Raw genomic sequence first — 6,000 nt, 5'->3', positions numbered from 1 at the left:
ACTTCCCTAGACTGGTTGGTAAGACAAGGGAAGTCTTCTGGCCACCCGGCAAAGGTATCCACCAGATGTAGGAGGGATTGATACCCCCATTTTCTGGGAAATTGAGTGAAATCCATCAGGCACTATTCCCTTGGAACACCTTCAGATTTTATGGCTCTTAGCACTACATTGTGAGCTGTGCTACAGTTGTCTCTTTTACAAACTATACACTTTTGGAGTCTTGATTGTACAATCTGAGCCATTTCACACCCAGTTACAGATTTTTGCAAATGTTTCCAATGTTTTTTAGTACTCCAATGAGTGGCTTTGTGTTTGCAATCCATTTTTTCACACAGGAGTGATTCTGGGACTATTCTTTGCCCAGTTGGGATAACTGTCTAACCCTGTGGATCAAATCACAATTCTACAGTTGCAGTTAATTGACAGTCCCTAGCATTATACTCTGTTTTTTCTAGTTGGAGAGGTATCTCTGGCAAGGGTATTAAAGATAAAGCTTTGTTTTCTAACATGTCTTTTTCTGCAGCCTCGTTGGCTAAATGTTTCCCCAATTCCAGTTTGGTCTTAGCCACTTGGTGTGCTCTGCAATGCCTGATGGCAACTTCCTCTGGTTTCTGGATACTTTCAAGTGTGCCCAATATTTCTTTTCCATTTTTGATTGATGTGCCTTGAGAGGTCAAAAGGTCCCTTTCTTTCCAGAAATCCCATGTGCACATAGCACTCCAAAGGTATATTATGAATCAGTTCAAATGTTAACTCATTTTCCTCTACTCAATTCCAAAGCTCGGGTGACTGAAATTAGTTTTACCTTCTGGGCTGGAACATCAGAGGGGAGTGCCCCCGATTGGATTACCTCGGGCTGTGGAGTCACTGTGTATCCAGATGTTTGGATAGGAATATTGAGGGCATGGTCCTGTGAGAGAGCAGATGCTCCTGCTGCCCGCTCTGCCTTTGGCATCTGATATGCTGCAGGTGTGGCAGCTGCAGCAGGATTTCCTGTGGAAGAGGCAGCACTGCTGCCATGGCCCTCGACTGCAGGGGCCCTTGGCTGTGCCCCCAGCACAGGAGTGTCACCCACGGTGGGGCACAAGGGGAAGGGGAAGGGCATTAGGAGGGAGAGAAACCAGTGTCTAGGGAGTGTGTGAGGGAAATACCAATTGATTTCCTTTTCCTTGAGTAAAGAGTTGCAAGAGCCCTGCTAGAGCTGCTGGTGGCTTGGCCTCTTGCAGGGCTGGGGAGAGCCCTGGGGCCAGGGCCCCTCCTCTTTTTGGGACACCAGGTCTAGCTGGGCAAGCGGCCCCTTTTCCAGCCAGGAGCAGAGGTGCTGTGCCTTCTGCCCTGGGCAGAGGGACCTGCCACTGTCACCAGCTCTTTCCACAGCTCGTCCTGATGCTGGGCCTGCCCTGAAGGGATGGGCACAGGAGGGGAGTGGCTGTGAAACCCAGGGCGGGGCTTTCACATTGCCTGCTCTCAGTGAGTGTCTGGAAATGACAGTTTTCCATCTTCTGCCAACCAAGGCTGCCGGTGTTTCTGTGTTTGTATTAATGAGAAGAGTAAAGTGTGGGCTTGTGGTTTCATGGGGAGCAAAGCAGTGTCTGAATTCAATTGATTTCAATTTTTTCTTTCTTGGTATTTTGTCTGTGAAAAGTCTGAAAATCAAGGACATCTTTCTGGAATCCGCTGTCTGTGACCTCAATACTGGCCGAGTGACCTTCAGAACCTTGACCTGACTAAGCGAGTGCATGAACTCTTTTAGCTCTTTTTAGTGGGAGAAAATAAACCAAACCCAAATCTGTTTGTTGAATCTTTGGAAAATCTGGCTTATCCAAGAAAGTATAATTTGGAATGTACAGATCTTCTGTTCATCATTCATTCAGGTGCCTGTGAAGCCAGACCAGCAATGCTCTCTTCAAAGATTTAACACAGCTCATTGACATCAAGTCACTTGAAATTTTGGCCTCAACTTTTAATGATATTTTGAATATGAGAATTTTCATTTCAGGGAGGAAGAGAATGCATTTGCACAGTTCCATTACAGGTTGTTTTTTTTCAACACACAGATTCTCTCATTTCCTCTTCTGTAGCCTTAAGCATTAAAGTCAACCATCTGCTTTGGAAATGCAGCTCAAATGTAACTCTTTCTGCTATTTTGCTTAACTTTTTTTTTAGGGGCTGAAAATATTCAGTTGTAATTTGCTTTACTTTCTTTGTATTCTTTGCCACTGTGGGATTGGAAAAAGTTCACAGGAGTTTCTCCCATCTTGGATTTTAAAATAATTTAAAATGTTATTATAAAGACGGTTTGGCAATATTTAATTTTTGCTGCTTGTGTAACTTTATTAAATCTGTAGTTTAAAACAAGTGTTACCTAGCAGGCTTTCAGTTCAATGACAGCAGTTGCTTTTCAGCAGGCTGATTTTCCTGTAGGACTATCCAAGGAAAGTACCTTAGGAAACTGAGTTTTCCACATTGTTGCAGTGTAGGAATGGTATTCCCCAGTTGAGTGCTCACACTGATACCCCTCAGAGCACGTGCCCCTCACTGACTTCCCCACCACTTTCCCTGTGGCAGGATGGAGAGAAGAGCACAAATAGGTAAAGATCACGGGTTGAGATAAGAACAATTTACTAGAAAGAGCAGTGAAAAAAGAACACAAACGGTAATAACAACACTAAAAGGAGAGCATACAAGACGCGAACGAGTCACACGTGATCGTTCTCCACACAGAACTTGGCACAGCCCGTGACTTGCAGCACACAGGTGGAGGAAGAACAAACCCTTCCATTTGCCCCTGCCACGTGGCAGGTGGTATCCAGTTACCCCAAGGTCCTGGCCGTGCTCCTCCGAGCTGCTGCAAAGATCACCCTCCTGGCCGGATCCAGGACACAGGATCCTTCCTGCGGGTCCTGGCTCTTGCTCTGGGTGACAGACCCCCGTGGCATCTGCCCCGGCAAAAGGGACTTGAGGACAACCTCTCACTTACTGACATCAGCCCCTCTGCCCCGCCCCAGCTCCCTTTTTGCCTCCAGAAAACTTTGAACAGAAGTGGCACTTAAGTGCAGTTCTGCACATGCTGAAGTGGCAGGAAGGTGACCCACATGTTGCTCTAGGCACATGTGCAGCAAGGACAAAGAAAGTGTTGGAGGGGCTGGCTCTCAAGGCATTCACTCATGCAATAGGAGCCCTGTTTCTGAGAGGCACAGCCAAGAGTGGAGCAGTCAAGCGTGGAGAACGGGGGATCTCCTGAGCCAGGGAAACCCTGGGGGAGCAGAGAGACGCAGATACCGGGCAGACCCCAAGTGACACCTGCTGCTGGCGCACAGGCACCGCGGGGACACGCACACTTTGGGGTGAGCTTGCTGTGCTTTACTGCAGTATGCAGCACACAGGCATTCCGTTTCTCAGAAATCATTAAATATGTATAAATTGCTGGAGTCTGCACAGTTAGTTTCTGAGGGTCTACTGGGGATCTTTAGAGACCCTGGGTGTTCACTGAGCTTTTGGCCTTTTGTTGACTTTTCATTGTGGTCTTCCATATAGTAGTCATTTTCATCTTGGTTGTCTGAGCAGCAGAATGTGTTCTTGAAGAAACTGTGTTGTTCTGGCTTGGCTTGGGACATAGAGGGTTTCAGAGCTTTCAGTGTTCCACTACCCACTCCTCCCTCATAAGCTATTTGCAACAATCCCTCACAGAGATCCTTTCAAGATTTGTCTTGGAAGTCTCACTTCTAAAACTAATTTTCTTTTCTAGGATAAGAATGTTTGTTATTACAAATATTTGCAAACCATCTCATGAAAGCTGAAATACAATGAATTATCACACAGAAAAAAATGCAAACAGTCACAATTCCAGCACGGGTTAGAAATACTTCTGTAAGCCTTTAAAGGTCTGGTAGCCATGAGGAAAGCCAGTCCCACCTAGAGTGGGGACTTCTAGTCTTCTCCCATTCTTACACTCCTTTTTCTGACTGATGATATGCCAGATTGCTGGATATCAAATCAACCAGCATTCTTGTAACAAATCCAGCAATTTGTAACCTTTACTCAGGGCTCAAGGCAGTAGCTGTCTTTAGCACCACGTGTTTTGTTCCAGGAGTACCACCTGTTACTTTCAGTTTCTGTTCAGGGATAACCAGTGACCTCCTTTTTGTGCTGAACCAGACATAACCATGTTGGGCACATAAACTATCACTTTTCTTTCCCATTTATTTTCAAGTATATTCTATCAATCAGGACCATGGTGGTTCCTGCTCTGAGGTGCACTGACCATGCCTTGAGTACATTTTTTAGTTATTTTTTGAGAAATACGCCCAAAATACCACAGGGTTTCTTCCTTCGTTCCCATTCTTTGAGCTAAATATGGGGCTACTGTGCAGGGCAAAGGCACTCATGGATGAACAGTGCAAAGGGTTCCATCAAATCTGGTAACTCCAGAGCAGGGGTTGTCATCAATAACCTTTAAAAGGTATGGAAAGGCTGTTGGACATTCGAGTCCAGTGTAACAACCTCCATGGATTCCTTTCATGGTTCATACAAAGACTTTTCCAACAGTCCCTAACTGGGGCTCCATAATCAACACAAACCAGTCATTCCCAAAAAGGCACGCAGTTCTTTTACAGATCTGGGCTCTGGTGTTTGACAAATTGATTCCTCCCTTTGTGTCCCCAGACTACACTGTCCTTGTGAGTGTGGCAGCCAGGAGATGAGACATGGGTAGATATAGACATGGACTTCAAAACTAACACAAGATATCATTGAAAATGAACTTTGGATGGTAATATTCAACACATTTTAACCTACATGCTTTATTATTTCTCCCTGTAATGCCTGGACAACTTATGGCTAGCACTTATTTTTGGTGCCAGCTGACTGAAATCTGGACTAATCTTGGGTATGGGGGAAATGACAATAAAACCATCATAAATTGAATATAAAATGTTTTTCTACATGTGTCAATAACTTCAATGGCCACTTGCAGTCAGCACAAATGTCAGCCTAGAATTTTGCTCGGGGCCAGCACTGGCCTTTCCATGTCAGCTCCTCCTGCAGAGGCTGTGGGGGCCTGGGCATGCTGCTGGCTTGTTTCCTTTTAGGGGACTGGGATGAGGAAAGGTTGGGGGATTTTGTCAAAGAGATGATGTTTGAGTGACCGTGTACGTGCTGGAAGCCTCACAGACTGAAGGGCCCAGGACAGGAGCACCCAGTGCTGGGAGGGCTGCACCTTGCTGCCCTGGTGAGAGGTGTTAAGCTGCTCCTTCGCCTCCGTGAGAGCCAAGTGCAGCACGTTAGAGCAGAAACCCTTCACTAGGCCTGGTTTGCACAGCTGCAGCACCTGGGGTTGGTGGAGTGCCCCTTTCTGCACTTGGAAATGAGCTGAGTCAGTCATGGGCCAGGCAGGGCATTCCCCACCTGTGCCCATTGTGAATTCCCTCTGCCCCGACTGTGACACGTCCCGCTCCTCAGTGACATCCCGCCCAGCCTGGAACATGGAACTCCCCGTTTCCAAGGACACGTGGCCATTGTCACCGGCACACGGCAGGACCGCTCAGACCCTTCGGCGGCTGCAGCCAGAGCGGAGGTGTCAGAGGGACAGCGAGTGTTGTTCCAGCTTTGGTGGTTCCAGCACTCGTTGTTCAAGAGGCCGATCCACACACTGAGTGGAGGTAATTATTTACAGCTCTGGGCAGAAAGGGGGGGCTCAGGGGCAAATTCACAAAGCCAGCACCACAAGAACCAGAGTGTCTTAGTATTTATACAATTGAGCAAAGAAAGGAATTAGTGTTCATTGACTGCAAGTCTCCTAGTTCTTTTCATAATTAGTATTATGTCTGCTGTTGGGTAATTTCCTCTCACTTCTCATGGTCAATAGTCTGCATGCTCAGTCTCCCCCTTATTCACAGTGAGGTTTCTGGAGTGGGTGGCCATGGTCTGCTCCTGCTGGAATGGCCTTTTACCCTGTCACAGCTGATGCAGCACAGTTGCTGTGTTGGCTTCATCAGTTTG

This window comes from Passer domesticus, chromosome 4 (genome assembly GCF_036417665.1).
Source record: "Passer domesticus isolate bPasDom1 chromosome 4, bPasDom1.hap1, whole genome shotgun sequence".
Taxonomy (NCBI): Eukaryota; Metazoa; Chordata; class Aves; order Passeriformes; family Passeridae; genus Passer; species Passer domesticus.
This window is presented reverse-complemented; position numbering follows the sequence as displayed.